This window comes from Ornithodoros turicata, chromosome 1, assembly GCF_037126465.1.
Source record: "Ornithodoros turicata isolate Travis chromosome 1, ASM3712646v1, whole genome shotgun sequence".
Classification (NCBI taxonomy): Eukaryota; Metazoa; Arthropoda; class Arachnida; order Ixodida; family Argasidae; genus Ornithodoros; species Ornithodoros turicata.
The window spans coordinates 98158138-98175652 of record NC_088201.1 but is presented as its reverse complement, the minus strand read 5'-3'; the positions used below and the strand labels follow the sequence as shown (position 1 = coordinate 98175652).

Sequence of the window (17515 nt, the reverse complement as noted above, 5' to 3'; positions counted from 1 at the left end):
TGAATCTGAATATGGCATCACTCCCGGCGTGCCTCTCTGAGCATATCCGCATCACAATCTATGCCAAAGTCTGCCAAAATGTCTGCCGACGACATCTGCATATGGACATCCGGAGTCCGACGGGACGCCATTCATCAACGCTTACAAGGCGCTCTCTACACCACCGCGTTTTACTTTGCCGACAAAGGACTCCGTGTATTCCCTAGCAAGACAGCCGCCATGGCATTTACTCGGCGGCCCTTCACCAGCTACCTTTCCATGTTGTCGGAACCCCGCTTCAATTTGTGACGCACTGCAAGCACCTTGGCATGATCATTGACAGACAGCTCTCCTGGTCTAAGCACACAAAGAACCTCTCCGTCAAGAAGAGCAGATCATTGAACGTCCTACGGCGCATCGCCGGAGCGTCTTGGGGCCCCACCTGTCGCGAGCTTCGCCAAATTCACAGCTCCCTTGTGCTCGGCTTCCTGCGGTACAGCATCCCAGTGCTGCACGGCCTGCGCACGACTCACGAGCGGGAAGTCCTGAACATTCAGTTTCGCAGCCTTCGCGCATGCCTGTCCTTACCCAAGACAACGGCAACTTATTCGGTACTTGCAGAGGCAAGGGGAACCACTTGTTACCACCCTGCGAGATAGAGAGACCCTCCGCATTTACACGCGGCTAATGACTCGGTACCCTTTCCACTAGCTCAGGATCATCGACCACGACAGCCCCGCGTGTGCCTTTGGTAGCGCAGTGCGCCGTCTGAAGGGTGTTGTCCCACATCCCACGTATCGTATGCTCCCCCAACGTGGGCTCTCGACCAACCTCCCATATGTACACTTATACATGGCTTCAGGAAAAAAAGCGACACGCCAGCGGCTGTAGCACATCAACTTGCCCTGGAACACCTAGCCTCGCTGCACCATGGAAGGCAGACCATCTATACTGATGGGTCTGTGATACCTGGTGGAGCTACTGCAGCCTTTTATGTGCCCCGTGAAGATTTGGAGAAAGCGTCCAAGCTCCCCAACGAGACGTCCTCAACGGAAGTAGAGCTATTCGCAATCAATATGGCCATTCAGCACATCTCGTCCTCCCCACCTGCAGAGTGGACGATCCTCACCGACAGCAAGCCAGCCCTGGGGATCCTGAATTCTCACGTCACCAAAATCATCAGCTATCTCCAAACGGCTATCATCACCGCATGCAACACTCTTTGCGCCTCTGGCCACGGTGTGCGGCAACAGTGGGTTCCCAGCCACATAGGCCTCAGTGGGAACTCCCGAGCAGACGCCACCGCGAGGCGTGCCCACCAAGACGTCGGCCCGCCAGCTAGCATGCCGCTCACATCGTCCGCCTGCCTTATAAAGATCCGCGAGTGGTGTGCCTCCGAAATGCGTCGCTCTGCCAAAGACGCTGTACGCTCCAATGCGTATACTCTGTCCATTGACCCGGCAATGCAATTCAACCCATACCAGCATCTCGTCCGCGCCGAAGAAGCGCTGTTGCATCGGCTCCGACTCAACGTCGCATATACACCGCAATATTTGTGCAGGGTCGGAAAGCTTCGCTCAGCTAGCTGCGCTACCTGTGGCGCAGTAGCAGACGTGAGCACCTCCTACTAACCTGCTCGGAGTACTCTGCAGCCCGCGCTGTCCTCGCCGATCGCATCCAACGCCTGGGACACGGCTCGCTCTCACTGGGGGTGCTTCTCGGCCCCGTCGCGCGCCAACAGCAGGGAGCCGTTACAAGGGCTCTCCTGCAATACCTACAAGATACCCAGCTGAGTGTAAACTGAGAACCGCGGCCCTGGGCACTCGCCCCCACAGCGACGAAGCCGGCCGTTTCTCACTTCTTCTTTTTCCTTTTTTTTTGCTCCACCAGGGCGTAGCAAGCCGATATAGGTGTGGCAGACCTCTCCTTGCGTGGACGTCACCTCCTGTTTATTACACTTATATACCCCCCCCCCCAGCTATCTTCCCGTTACAGTCCTACAAGCTAGATAGCAACACTCTCTAGGAGAGTTTCCTTTTGGTACTGACCATACCAAGCAAACAATCCAACACGGGAGGGTCGCTGCGAAGTGCAGTACAGTCCTAATGATCTGGCTAGAACATGACTTGCCACTCACCCTGAACATGGCCGAAAAGACGACAAGACGTCAGCCAACGTCGGGGAGCACTCCACAAGACCGTAGAGTGTTTCCTCACGGACAATGTGGCTACGAAGCCCTGCCCTGACAGCCTGAAATATAGCTGCGTCTCCGAAAGCAGTGCTCTGCGGTTTCATACATCCCGCAAGAGCAACCGTCAGAGCGCGAAATGTTAAACCGGTGTAATGGCTCGCGGAGAGGAAGGACACGGCGGGCAAGGCTGGTGCGGCGGGCGTCTCGCCATCCGGCAGCGATTCGACGCCGGACACAACTCCCTGTTTGCCGTATAAAAATCGCTGACAGCTGATGGATGTCAGCGTCAGAAAGCTGGAATCGCAAACGCCTCACAACATCAACAGAGTCAGCATATTGACGAGGCAGGACTTCTGACCTTTGTCGAAATGCGGGGCTCTCAATGATTCACCAGGTGGCGCATCCGAGAGGGTACTGCACTAATGCGCACGCTGGGTGACCGGTACTGTGCAGTGTCTGGAAATAAACCACCGGCACTGCTAAGCCGCCCTATACTCTAAATCCGGTCCCCCTTATCGTCCCCCTTAACGGCCTGTAACCTGTGTTCCAGGGGTTACATTGGCATTTCCCCCTTAAAACCATGGGTTACTTTGTCTAGAACCCATTCCAAGGGTTACATGAGCCCGCTGTAACGCTTCGGCGCAGTGCTACAAAGGTGACAGTGACGTGTCATCGATGTCACCCTTGAAATATCACCCTTACGTAATTCCAGTCACCCATACTCTCAACCGTAACCCTTACTACGAGGACAAGAACGAATTTGCTACAAGTTTCGCGTCTTCTGCGCCTGCGCTTAAACATTCAAACTGAACGGACGCGGACGCTCGGAGCTTCGAGTCGAGGCTTGGATCAAGTTGTCTCTGCGACCCGTTGGCTTTGAACTCTTCCGTCTTGTTGTTGTTGCTGTTGTGATGTTCACTTCCGAGGACATTCGCGGCAACCTTTGCGGTCGGTGCAAGCAAAATGAGTGTGATTGTGCTGAGTTTATGAGAAAGATTGAGGATCATGCCGGCGACCGCACTGGATGGTGTGTGTTCCGCGGCCATTCACCTTCAACACAGGGGTGTCTTGAATCAATTCGTGAGTGTCTTCCGCAGTTATTAAAGCCATGAATTGTGCTGTCGCAAAACAAACAAGGGGCGGTGCTTTTTGTAGACGTGCCTCGCGTTGAGGAGATGGCTGTGGCCACCATTCGAGACGAAACAGTGAGTTTGCAACGGTGTGTACCTCTTCTCTTTTTACATTTGTCCCTCTGTTTCTTTTAATGTGTGACCGGCTTTTGAGAGCGAGTGTAGCTGTCTGACGCAAGCTAAGGCTTGTCCATGCATGTGTCTTTTCAAGATGCAGAAACAGCGATGACCTGGGTACACAGGGATCGAATTTCACGGCGCAGTCAGCCTCTGTGTACAACTATTCGACTATTCTAGAATGATCGGGAGTACAAGCTACGGTACACCACCAGGATAACGCAAGCCGCAGAGTGAAGTCTCATGCAATATCTTGCATGTACTTGTCAGCATTTCGTATATGGTTCCCAGGAGCAGATTTGTTGTCAGTACTCACACCCGCATCAAAGGACAACTGGCTTAACGAAGCAAACTAATGTTTCCCGACTCTGAGTAGTTGTGAAATAATTTTGTAATTTGTCATTTAGCCATAATAAATCTATGTGTTCCATACTCGGATTTCATGTACAAGTGTGCATGCGTTTATTTTATCACAAACACAATTTTATTTTCATGCCTGTACACTGGCACTTCTCTAGAAGTACATGAGCTGGGGCCACATGGCGATGCACTCAGCGAGCGGGCTTCACCACAAGCTACACTGCTGTGAGGGGAAGGGCGCTGCAGAGGACTGGTAACCCATAAAGCGGGGTTCAGCGCCTACGGGAAGGGTTACGATCCGTAACTCATAAGGCTAAGAAACTGCGGCCTTGAGTGTCATCCTTATGTGCAGGCCACGCCTACATAACCCGTACAAAAGGGTTAGACCATAGCCCCTGATGTAAGGGTTAAAAAATGATCAATTTTTAACCCTTACTATGGGTGACCAGATTTAGAGTGTAGTCACGCATACGTTGCAAGCGGGATCTTGCAACCCACTCTACCGAACTCACCAGAGAAGACGGAACGCCTGTCTAGTGATGGCCAGGGGGGTCGGACTCGCTCAAAAAAGCGTGACCACAAGGGAGCTGCCATCTGTTGATCATGGAAGGCGTTGCCTTCCGCTGACTGCTTCATCCCGCTAAACTTGACGTGCTCGTTTTCCTAAATTCCTCACTTGCCATCTAAATTCGGCGTGCGCTGTCAGCCGGTTGGGTCCCATTGAAGAGTTCAGTGAAGGCGTGATATCGAGGGTGAGTGGACGGCAGTACCGCGACCGGTACGATAGCATAAACGCTGTATGAACTCAAGCAGCACACAATATTGGACCCATATTGGCTGGTCATTGGCGATACGGGTCCAATACGGGCCCCTTTCGCCAAGATTTTCCCCATATTGGCTGAAACAGGGCAATATGTGCCCCATATTGCCCGGTTTGAACCAATATTGGGAAAATCCTGGCATTATGGGCCCAATATTGCCCGCATTGAACCAATATTGGGAAAATCCTGGGAATATGGGCCCCCTCACCCCTACACCCCTCATTGGCTGAAAATACAGAAAATTGTACGTACCACTGGTGCACAAATGCCCAAGCAGCACGGCAAGATTGGACGTTGAAGCGTGTGAAATGCCCAGTTCAGTAAGTCGTTACATCCAACAATTTCCCGCAGATGATACAAATTGTTCGAAACAGTGAACATACGTGGCAATCCCACTGTAACGTTCACTAGAACTCGACAACTCAACTTTCCACGTTCTGAAAGCAGCCATCTTGCTTCGCGATGCCAATACCAATCGGTTGAGCCAACTGAGAGCGAGCGGGTTGTTTTGAGCGGAATCACGCGTCCTATAACTATTCCGCATGCGCGACGGTGGGATCGGACGTTTCGTACGGGCTAAAATGTCGCTGGTTCCTGTAATGATAACGGAATTGAGGCAGGTCAAGTAAAAAACACATGTTTAATAGGAATGGATGGGTCTTCTGTAAAGCTAGGTGCTTTCAGGTTGCTGCAAGCAGTGTGAGTCCCTATGGCGTATGTCCGTCACTGTCACGAAAGTGTTTGGCTCCTTTGTACTCTCGGAGCGGGTTGGAAATTTTCGGTTCATAGAGTATTGCGAACCCAATGGAGACTTCTGAGTGATTTTTGGCATTGGTAGTTCCGCGGGACTGCTTGTATCCTTCAGGAAGACGGGCGGAAGACGGGGGAAGAATGGGCTTGCCAATATGGGCAGCCCATATTGGTCCAATATGAAGCCTGATTGCTCTCCTCATATTGGTCCAATATTGGCAATCTTGGCAGCCCATATGGGTCCAGTATTGGACAAATATTGGCGTGCTGCTTGGGAAGGTTGTCACCAGAGAACCCTCCATGGGTCCTTCCTCTCTAGGTCGTTAGGATCAGCTGGCTCCGCCACGAAGTGCTCCTTGTTGCTCCGCCGAGAAAGCTCTGACTCGTTCCGAACTCCAATGAAGGATTGTCATAGCTTCCGCAACTCCAAGGTCGAGCAAGAACAAATGCTGGGCAGACTCGCAAATTTTCCCGACGTGGGCGAGATCGCACATGGGGTTTTAGAGGACGATGGTCTTCCTCCACATGAGTCTCGACCGACGATAATGGTATGCCACGGAGAGGCGATGATGGTGCCCCATCTCCATGGCAGCGGCGGTGGAATTGAGGCAGGTGCTCCAGACGCGTGGCCATCTTCGTCGTTGTCCACGGCCAGCTACAGGGTTCTCGTACCAACTGAGACGTTAGCGGCGCAACATCCAAGACCGCGACCCAATTCTGTTTCGCTCAACCTCGTGGTGACTGCTGACCGCAGCAACATAAACCGAGAACGCGTCCGCGTCTCCCATTTACGTCCACGTCTTGACGACATCCGACAATTGCCTATTGCGGTGTGACGCGTGGCACGACACGGCGCCTCTCGAGAATAGTTATCAATCAACAGTTGATCTGACAGCTGATATAGGCAGTGTGCATCCGCTGAGCTAGAAAGCATCGCGAAAATGAAGAAAAAAGAAGAAACAAAAAGAAAACGTGTGCAATCAGGACTGACTGGCCCTAATCGCTGAAGAGAACTTGTTTCTTAGAGCACAGTTTTTGAAAACCAGGCCGGAGTTTCGATACAGCAGGTCGCAGTCACATAGAAATTACAAACAACATAAGACCTCTGTGAGAGGGGCACACACGGCCTTTAGGGTTACAGCATTAAGAAAAGCCCGTAGTTGAAATACGGCCTTAAACTCTGGGAGGCTGCCAGACGGTATCCCTGAAGGGGTTTTACCAATGATGTCTACAACGATGAATACTGATGAACACATGTGCACGAGCGTTGAACGAGGTTTAGTGAAATCACATTTGTTCTCGCCATAGGTTTACAGAAAGAATGTTTGGTTGGAACTTAGCTAATTTGAAAAATACAGCAACAAAAGAGATTTGCTTTAAAGCGCTTTTGATGTTTTGTTGAGCGGCGTCTTGACACAATCTGCCCACCGTGTGTCTCGGCGTCGTCTGCTTCGAATAATCTGCTTTCGTTCGGGCCGGCATTTTCCGATTCGCGCGCGTTTACTCTGCTGCATATCGCCCGTCAGGTATGCGTACACATTTTGCTCAAAATGGAAGAAAATGACGTCAATGCACTTGTCACAGTAACCGCCGGTCTCGTATCTGGAACTAACGCAGCAGCTGCTGCTCTCGAAGTAGAAATACGCGATGTGTCTGACGAAGCGGAAATACTAGGGGCTCAGCTGCACGTAAACAATCTGCTCTTCGCTTATATCGTAGCGTCCAACGCATCTATGGCAGCCCAGCGAGACACGTCGATGTATGTGAGAAACGAGAGGTGGTTTGAAGAAACCCTCCCACGTCTTGGCGAAACAAGGTTCCGCGAGAACTTTCGTATCTGATCTCGCACATTCCGTTTCATTGTGGACGTTTGCCGGCACGACATGCAAAGCGAAGAGACAAATATGGGACGACCTATCCCCGTGAACGAAATAGTCCTATGGCACTGTACCGTCTTTGTTCCAGCACCGAGGACAGGACGGTAGCCAACTTGTTCGCTGTGGGACGGTCCACCCTCAATGAGGTCTACCGCGAATTTTGCAGCGTCGTTGTCGCCCGTCCAGAAGAGCAGTTCTTGAAAATGCTCAAAGCTTCTCAAAAATGAAGCACATACGGGACCTCGAAGCTGTATGTGGTTTTCCCCAGAGTGTCAGTACCCTTGACGGATGCCGCGTTGTAGTGCCACCTCCAAAAGAGCATGCTGTTGACTACAAGAGCTGGTGAGTCCCCATTTTCGCTGTTCTGGGAATTCACATCTTTTGGTAGGGCCTCCAGCATGTCAATGTGCTACCGTGGCGTACACTCAATGTAATGTTTATTGGTGGAAGGCCAAGCTATCTTATGTACGGTTTCAGGTATAGTGTGGTGCCTTTGGCCCTGGTGGACCACAGGTGCCAGTTTCGTTACATCAATATTAGGTCATCCGAGCGCTGTCATAATACGCACGTATGCGCCCGATCAAGTCTGAGTTCGCTAATACAGGGCCCACTATTTGTTCATCCTACGAAACTGATTAGTGGTACAGCAGTTCCACTCCTTATACTCTGTGATCAAGTGTTCCCGCTGAGCAAGTCTTTGGTGAAACCTTTCCCCCACAATGCACCACTTACACCGGCACAGAGCCCCTTCAACTACCACCTGTCACGGTCGAGGATAGTCGTTGAGAACGCTTTTGGCAGATTGAAAGCCCGTTTCCGATACGTTACGAAAATGATGGAAGCGACCCAGCAAACGTCAATGTCATCATACGTGCTTGCTGCATATTGCATAACATGTACGAACATTTCAGCGATGTTGCGGACCCAACGTGGGTCGCAGAAGCGACATCCACTCGATCAGGCACGGGGTCAGCCGGAGCACCTCACTTCCACATGCACAAGCTGCGGTACCAGAGTTCGCGAGGCACTTGTCTCTTATTTTCAAAATTGATACTGCATTTTAAGCTCCGTTTCATTTCTAATAATTGCCTGTTTCATATGTCCTGAATTAAGCATTGGTTTCCTTACTTTTTATTAATAAATACATAAGGTGTTTGAAAATCTCTGCACAGTTTCAATTTTCTGACATGCGCTAGAAGCACCTGCATGCTATTGCTTTGCTCCATAAGCTGCACTTGTCTTTTGCGTAGCTCCAGTATTCCTTGTTACGCACCTCGAGAAGGCTTTCACGAAGCCTCTCGTTCTCATTTAGCACCATTTTTAAAATCTCAACTATTGTTGTGGTCTTCCTCTTCCTACCTACGTCATCCTGCACACTGCGCACTTGCGCTCCTTCTGTTAAGACTAAGGTGGACCTTTCTTCCTCAGCGTGTTACTGCTGTAAGGCAAGAAGTTGGTTAGAACTACAGTAAATAATGCCACGTGTGAAATCACGATCCTTTCATCTCACTCCCAACAAATATTGATATATCTCAGCGTTATGCAATGCAGGTTGTGCCTGCTTTAACGTCGTCAGGATTGAACCACGGACGTTCAGGGACAAGAAAAACACTAGCAATGAAACTAAGAAGGCAAAGAGGGATAAGTTACTTAAGAAGAGTGTCTTAGCATGTGTTTTGGAATGTGGATTAGTAGTCTGCAAGGTAATGTAATTTTTTAGTTACTCCTCCGATAGTCCCGTAGTATGTGAATGCTGCGAATGAACAACTCCGTTTGAAGTGTAGTGTCCCTCGGAATTAGTTTTTTTCCGAACTTTGATGGACAAGTTATTGTGATGAACAAGTTAACGTACACGTGGGTATTTGCAAGAACTCAAGCGAACACGTCTTTGTTTCGTTTGGTGATGACAAAACATGCTCATATGACGTGACGTTTGCGGAACTCTGTGACTGCATGTCAGAGGGATACGTAAACGATACATATTTTGAAAACCGTGGCACACACGCGTATATCTGACACTTTGTCTTCACCTAGCACCATAGATATGCAATTAGTTGACATTCCATATGCTACGCGGCGAAAATCTGAGCGCTGCAGACATGCTCTGGCACAGGGAAGTACTCTTTTTCTGCACTGCTCTTGGTATTCACGTACAACTTGTTTGACACTTTTATCCTTGTGAGTCATTCGTTGATACGTGTGCGACACCAGACAGAAGGTGTTTCTCTCGCGGGAACACCCTTAGTGGATGCTCGTCTACGCCGCATTAGTACGGTGATATTGTTTACTTTGCATGAGGTTTGAAAATGCATACATGTCAGCAAGACAAAAAAAAATGCCGGTTCCTTGTTGTGTATTCCGAAGATTAATATTATGATGAAACCGCGGCGACACAGTCGATCACGAAAGTGGGTCATACAGTATGAGAAGAGTCACATACAGTATGAGAATTTCGTTCCATTCTTCTTGATTAGGAAATGATGAAAATAAAGCGTGGCGTATTTCCAACATGCTGAGAAGAAATTAGTAGGGCAACATTCCTGTTTTCGATTTCGTACATTCTTTGTTGCCGGCATTCTGTCCGTAAGCAAGAGAACCGTATATCGCTGTACTGCTTCCCTGTCCCGACGCGATCTCGAATCTGCACTCGCAGCTTTTCAAAATCGCCGCCAGACGGCTACGGCTTCGCTGGAGTCGCGAATTGGCAGCTGGGTCGGGTTCTTCAAAAGAAAGTGAAACGACGCTGCCCTCTAGCTTCAGGCTGTCATACTGGTAAAAATCTGGAATGGAAGAGAATTGTTTACCTTTCTGCAGCTTATGGGGCGATACGTAACAGAGACCTTACTGTCTCATGGCAGAACTGTGCACCCAATACCGGTATGCAATCACTATGCAAATGGCTTGTGAGCTCTTATAGTACATACTTATTCGATTTTTTATATTTTCCTAGTCCGGGGAAATGGGGCCACACTCCTACCAGTAATGGCGATCCATAAGGTACCGAAACGCATAGTATCACTCGAAATATTTAACACGTACATCTGATATTTCATTTTAGTCTCCAACTACGATCTCTTCCGGTTGTGTATGTGACTCCTTCACGAGGCTTGCATCATTGGAGAGGAGGGTGCCAAGGAACTTGTGTATTGGTCAATAAAAAATCCAGCTTATAGCTCCTGATCCGGTTCCCAGGCTTCTGTTCACTCGCCTAAGAATGATTAATTGGTATAGTAATGTGTGCAATAACATAGCACCACCTCTGCAATGCACGTAAAGCACAGGAATTTCTCATTGAAATGCTAGATGTGAACGTTTGCTACTTAGGCCAGAATAACTAGGCCAAGGAAAATTGTTTTGCAGCGGGCACACTATACAGGGTGTTTGCTCTAACGTGTCCAAAAATTATATTTAAAGCGAGCGATAAAAGAAAAGCAAGTGGCGCTTTTCTGCCACTTGAGTAAGAAGCAGGTACTGCTTCACTAGTCGCACCTGTTTCTTAGTAAAGTAGCTGAAAAGTATCGCTCGTTTCTCTTTTATCGCTCGGTTTAAGTAATATTTCTGGACACGTTAGAGCAAACACCCTGTATATATAGAACTGCTAAAAAGCAAGCGATCTAGCGAGTACATTTCTCATAGTAAATGCGTAAAACTAAGGGCCTTAAAAACGAACATAAGGACAAAGACACTTTTTCAATAGTCTCAGGATTCAAATACAATGGAAATATATTTCTATATTGTATGATTTGCTAGAAACGTAGAAATTCAATTCGAAATTTTAACTCGAGGACATGTGCTGTTTAACCACGCAGTGCAGCCACCTACGCTTTGTAATTTGATATCAACCTTTACCGCCATGCACCAAAGTTACCGACCCAAGCAGGGATTCTCAATTTCGTCGCAAGGGCCGTAAGTTTGACCATCGTGCAAGAAGTTAATGACAATATGCGCTCACGGCCGTAACAGTAAGTCGCCAGTCTGACAGGGGTATAAGTGTCACACACAAAAAAAGAAACATTTTCAACCAATCAGAGCCGATAACGATATCATTCGAGATCATGGTTGGCTAGGGGCGTGGTATGTAGTGAAATTCATTTTTAAGAGTGCACAGTAAAATAATAATAAAAAAACTTCCATTTAAACAAGAGTTACTCATTTGTGCGACACATTATTTATGCACATTATTATAATTTATTGGAAAGGGCTTCTGCATTTGCTACTGTACCAAGTTTTTGCGTTACTTTGTGTGAAGCTGTACGGTATAATTTAGTACCGGCATCGTACGGCACTGGCATCCCCGTGATTGTAAATTCCTGCGCACAGAGACGAAAGCGCGACGGCACAACACTGTGATGTTACGTGGGCGTTTTCACCCACCGCCAGTCTAGGCGAGGCCCGGCAACAGCAGAGGCGTCGCCGTCCCCTGTACGCTAACATCTTCTTTCCCACGTAACCACAGCAGAGTGAGCGTCATGCAACGTCACGCGAGCGGATCAGTGGCTGTTTTCTTTTCTTGTGGACCTGGCCGCGTTGTAAGCTCTCATGGCAAAGAGCAGATGAGTTTCAATGTATAACGGTTTTTATGAAAAGTTCACACAGGAGTGTTGTTTGAAGTCAACAATGACACAAGTTTATTTTTAAGACGATGAATGGGGAGTATCATCGCCACGCGCGATACTGTACCCCACAATTTACACTCAGCGATAGAGCATTACGAAGCCACTCTCGTAACGGCTGATCATTCTCTTAAACAGTTATCGAAAGTCGTCGCATGAATTATGAAGCAATGAAAAAGCCAGCATGCTTTTCTCATCGCCTCATGATTAGGGAATTACGGTATTCGAACTGACAATACAGCGTAAGTACACTCTTAGAAATGAACTTCACCACATAGCAGGCTCCTAGCCAACCATCATCCCGAATGACAACGTTCTCGCCCCTGATTTGTTGAAAACGGGAGGAGGAGCCTATTTTGTTCCCATTATGTAGGGCACAAAATAGGCTCCTCCTCCCGTTTTCAACAAATCTAGGGCGAGAACGTTGTCATTCGGGGTGATGGTTGGCTAGGAGCGTGCGATGTGGTGAAGTTCATTTTTAAGCGTTCATCCCGGTGCCGGCTGTGCTGTCTGGGGTTTTTCCTGGGTTTTCCTCAGACGCTTTCAGACATATGTCGGCACAGTTCCCTTAGAAGTCGGCCCAGGACGCACATTCCCCCAGGGCGTCAGTCGTGACGTTGCCCACATACGTGAGGCCGACAACGGCAAGCCCTATCACCACCACCACCACCACCATCATCATTTTTAAGAGAGTACAGACAAGCTGGTTGATCAATTCCATAGTTGAAGTCTATTCTTTTGTATGGTCGGAGGTCGTTTCTCAGAATTAGTGATTTAACAACAATACCGAGTTTTGTCGTGGTTTATCTTATTCCTGCAACGGACGTAATATGTGACATTCAGGGGCGAAGATGACGACACTGAAGTGTCTACTCACAAAAGAAAGAGGAAGAGGGGTGGGACCATACACCAACTGTTGTGGGCAGAAATTTTAATCAGTACCAATACTGGGAAATCGCTGAAATGACCTTAAAATTACCTGCTGTCGAGTAGTCACTAAACATTGCGCCCCATTCTGTGATTCCAATGCTGAGGTGTCTCTTGGCAAGAGCGGAGAAAACACGCGTTACACGGATGTTTTTGGCATTCCTACGTAAAAGACTGTTGCACAGTAGTTTTGGGTGCAGTTTTGACACCGTTCCTTGTCGCTGAGGCTATTTTCCCGCGATACACGGCAGTCTCGACGCAAAAGGACACGCACCGCGCCAGATACCAGGACATTATTTTTCTTGATGAGCTCTCGGCTACCAGGGACCCCGAAAGTCGAGTTTTCCGGATAAATCCGATTACCGTTCAGTTTTACGTACGTAATTTTTACGATTTTTTTTCGATAAATTAGGAAGGCCGTGAACCCGCCGTGATACGGGCACAGGCTGAGCTGTTTCGGTGTTTTTTCCTGAGTGCTTCTGAGACGGGTGGGGGGTGGGGGCTTTAAGACAAATTTCCGCACAGTTTCCTGTGGAGTCATACCCTCTTTCCGAGCAACATGGCCCCAGCCTTGCAGGCCAGCTTGCCCTAACCACACTGTGCTACCAAAATGAGTGCGTTGCTGCAACTTTAATGCTTCTTGGTTACCAGCTTGCTCATGTGCCGAAAAAACGTTGCAGGTCACTACCTCAAACTTTTGTCAATGCGGGACTGCTTTTTAAAAAACTGTTCGAGGTTGAGACAGGGCGAATGCATTGGACTCTATGGGCGTTCGCCGGGGGCGCGAGATTACTTCGTGGCGGCAGGAATTTCGTTCTTCAGTGCTTGCGTTAATCAGGGGTTTTGCCCCCGTAGCTTCCGTCTCTTCTGGCACATTCCACGTAGGGACGCGCCTCGGGGAGCACGTGTTCACTGTGTCCAGAAAGGGCACCGTTTCCTTCCTGTTTTTGCCAGCGCGTACTAGCGGAGCTGTCACGTCCTATATACTGAACTCTTAAAGCTCAGCTACGCCGATTTTCAAGTGTTACAGAATGGAATGGTACTCACACGATGTGTTCATAAGGGAACACTGATTATATATGCAACATAGTTATCCCAAACTCCTCGCGGTTTTCCGAAAAAGCGAATTTTTAGTTTCACTGACATCCCGTCTTGTGGCCCGCAAACCCTGTGTCGACGTCACATTCGTGGTCTGCCCGCGCTCCGGCTTAGCATGACTTTTGGCTTGGTTTCTTCCGCCAAGCCGGCTAGTTTCTTCTGCCGAGCCGTCTGCTGCGCAGATTCACATTGGGGAAGTGATAAACAGTTCGCTATTAGAGAGCCAGTATATTTCTGGACTTCACTAAACCCACAAGGATCGTGAGTTTTGCTTCCTTCGACTGCAAAGCATTTGCTAGGCCAGTACAGTCTTCCTGGTGTGATTCGTGTTCTGTGCTGCGTGCCGAGAATGCGTGAGCGTTTTGCTCCCGTCTGCAAGAACACTTCAGCATGCAGTTCCCATGTTTCAAACCACAATTTTCCGAAAGGCGAAAGAGAAATCTATTGACTGCAACAATCGGTTACAACTCCGACTGGGTGCCACCTTCGAAAGCAGCGAGTTGATCTGTTCATCTGGCTCATACGAATGTTACGGAAGCAATGCGCAACTTGTTTCACAAGAAGCCGAAGATGTCTCGTCCGGGATGCTGTGACCTTATCTGCAGCAGGAGATTGCAGGGGCAGGACTAGGCAGCAAATAAAGGTAAGACGCGTAATGTTAGACAAGTGAATCATGTGGTGCAAATTGCATCACGTAGAAGAGAAAAATACGCTATCTCTCAGTTACTGCTTCATCCTTTAGAGATTACGCCCCAGCGGGTGTATTCTCAGTACAGATTTGGAATTGCCTTATTTGTTAAATGATTTCGCAGGCATTCTGGCACCACCGAAAAGCTTGCACTCCACGTCTCAACTATCACCGTCTGGGTTTCAAGCTGAAGGCTGTCACCAGTGCCAACCAGTCGCCCCTTCAAAGTTCATCTGTTTTTGTTGACGGAACAGTAACACCTGGTACTGAGACATTTCATTTTCGGATTAATCAACTGCATTCCATCACTTGTGCTCGACTTCTTGTGTTCGTATACCCTTGCTGTTGCTCGCTAGCTTAGAGCAACCATGCCTGAGGTGCCAGCGCTTTCAGAGTACATTTAAGCAGTATCATCGTATCATATGCACGGCAGCACATCTTCTGTATTTTGAGTAAAGTATAAATTCAATGTTGGCTCAGCTGTTGTATTTTGGTCACAAATAAGGTGTTCTTCCAGAGCACTCAAGGGCAGTTCAAGCAGTTTCATGTGTGCAATAGCACATACTTTTTCTCAGTTTTGACTAAGGTAAATCGAAATCTTCCAGTTGATGTCTTTCGGTCATAAATTATGTTTTTCGAGACATTGAAACAGCATCATGTGTGCAACAGCACATGCTTTTTCTCAGGTGAAGTAAGGTAAATCTGTCCGCCATGGTGTTCTGGCCGTGCAGCAGAAGCTTTTGTTGCATTCAAGTGGTATCATTTATACAAAAGGTTGTTTTATGCCTTTCTGTAGCTGCTGTACTAATATTGTGAGTACAGAGACATTCCTGCAGAACATATCGGAGCATCTTGTGTGCTATTGTTTGTATCATCTAAAGCAGTATATTGATAATGTTAATTATTCAATGACTTCATCTAACATTTACATTCTTACTTCCAGGTAAACCTGTCACGCAGATGCCCTACCCTTTGGTATGCATAGTTCAAGATTGTACCGAAACAATCCACCTGGAGCATTATATTCTTCAATTGGCAGTGGCATTACTATCACAACACACCACATACTGCATGTCTATGGTGCGTGTACAATGCATCAAACCTATTCTCAGGTACAGGCCAGCTGGTACGCAATTACCACATGAAACAACTGACACAGGGACCGTGAAGTCATGCCTTTTCCTCGCGCCTCGGGTTTCATGTTATTATCCTCACATGCAGCTCAGTTCGCCTGTGCTGTGCAGCATGAGCAAAAGCATATATTGTTTGTGGTCACATGGCACGGAACATAAATACAGTGAAACATTCCTATGTTGGACACCCGCGGTGCAGCCGTCGCGTCTTCTACTTATAGAGGTGTCCGAGTTACAGAATATGACGGCAACAAAAAATGGAAGAGACCACAGCTGTGAGAAATGTCCCCCTTCTTCAATTTAAGGTCCTTAGTGGTACAGCTTGGGACAAAAGTTTACGGAACATGGCATTGGCGTATTTCTTCATGGGGGCGGCCCCCTGCTACATATCAAGAAGATATCAAATAAGAAACGGGTGTCCGGCTATTTTGTCCATCTCTCAATGAGTGCGTTCACCTCTGTTTTCTGCTAGGGTGTCGCTCAAATGGAGAAATGTGACAACCCCGTGTTCCGTAAACTTTTGTCCCAAGCTGTACCTGGTGGTGGTGCCTGGTAGTGGTACCTCTACCCACTCTTCACTGATAATTATTACTGATTTTAGTATATTCAATTCCATTCAGATTCTACTCAATGGCATTACCTCTGGAGCTTTTCGAGCAGCAAGGACTTGTCTCTGAAGCGTCAGCCCACTTCTCATAGCTTTGGTGCAGTGCTCGTTCAAAGGCTCTAGACAAACTGAAGACAAGTGCTCACATAAAGGATTACAATGTAGACTGACAGCACTTGTTTTTGGACTCAAAAACTAAAGCAACAAAATGCTGAGACCAGTATGACGGAAAAAAGGGGCAAAAGTCAAGGCCACTGGCTCATTTTGGGTCTTTTTGGTGCAAAGATGGGCTGATATTGAGGTAATTTGGCCAGGGTTTTGTCCGACTTTGCAGGGAAAACCCTATCCTACTTCCAAGATAGGGAGGTGTCCGGCATAGAGAATTTCGTCCCCATGTAGTTTCAGTGGGAGCCTGCCCGTGCAATGAAATCATGGGGAGTTGTCCGAGGTAGGGAGGTGTCCGGCTTTGGAGGTTTTACTGTACTATAGAGCATTCTAAATCATGTAATCTAACAGTTGTTCACGTTTGGATATTTTAACCATGGAATTTACCCTGCATGGCACTATACCATGACCAAACACGAACAACTGCTAGAGAGCAGCATGTACTGTTTCCGTATAGCACTTATGGCTTGCGTCCTGTGATCGGAAACAGTGGTGTCTTTTTTCTGCTACAACCAGTAAACTACAGTAAAGATCTAGAAATACTGTGTCATACCATAAAGCACTATGGGAAATGGCAGTTTGAAAAACTGGAGAAGGCTGTCATTAGAATGAAGACATGTTCTACGGTGAAATTTTTTACAGTGTGTGCTGTACCACGTAATGCACTGCAGGCCTACCACAGTATCGTAACGCTCTGAATACTGATTTGCTCAAAAAAGGAATGTGTGCATTTCTTGTACTAACTTCCCCTTATGCAAGGTTGTAGAAAAATGTTTTCAGCTAATGGGGAGGGAGAGGACATCATTCTGGAGTCTCGTTGACCTACAATGTGTCGTGTGTGAAGGTCATTTTGAAGAGTGTAGGTGGTACAAGACTGTGTTCCCACATTCTTGGCAACGTTGACTAATAACCATAATAAAGTAGAGGGTACATGGCAAAGTATGTAGAGATACGTCTGTCTCAACATGCAGGTGACAAAACTGCTTTTTATGCCTAAACTATGACAAATAGTTGTCTGTTCAGCACCACTAATCATGTGCCGGCCTCCATGACATGTCT

At 47.9% G+C, this 17515-nt stretch overlaps 1 long non-coding RNA gene across 1 annotated transcript; it reads right to left on the bottom strand.

Annotated features, from left to right (window-relative positions):
* Positions 1-8340: 8340 nt before the first annotated feature.
* LOC135378497 (uncharacterized) lies at positions 8341-16394 on the bottom strand. Its single transcript, XR_010418420.1, has 3 exons — positions 16325-16394; positions 10265-10433; positions 8341-10005 (listed from the first exon to the last, which is right to left on the bottom strand). It is a non-coding gene; the product is annotated as an uncharacterized LOC135378497 (long non-coding RNA).
* Positions 16395-17515: the final 1121 nt, after the last annotated feature.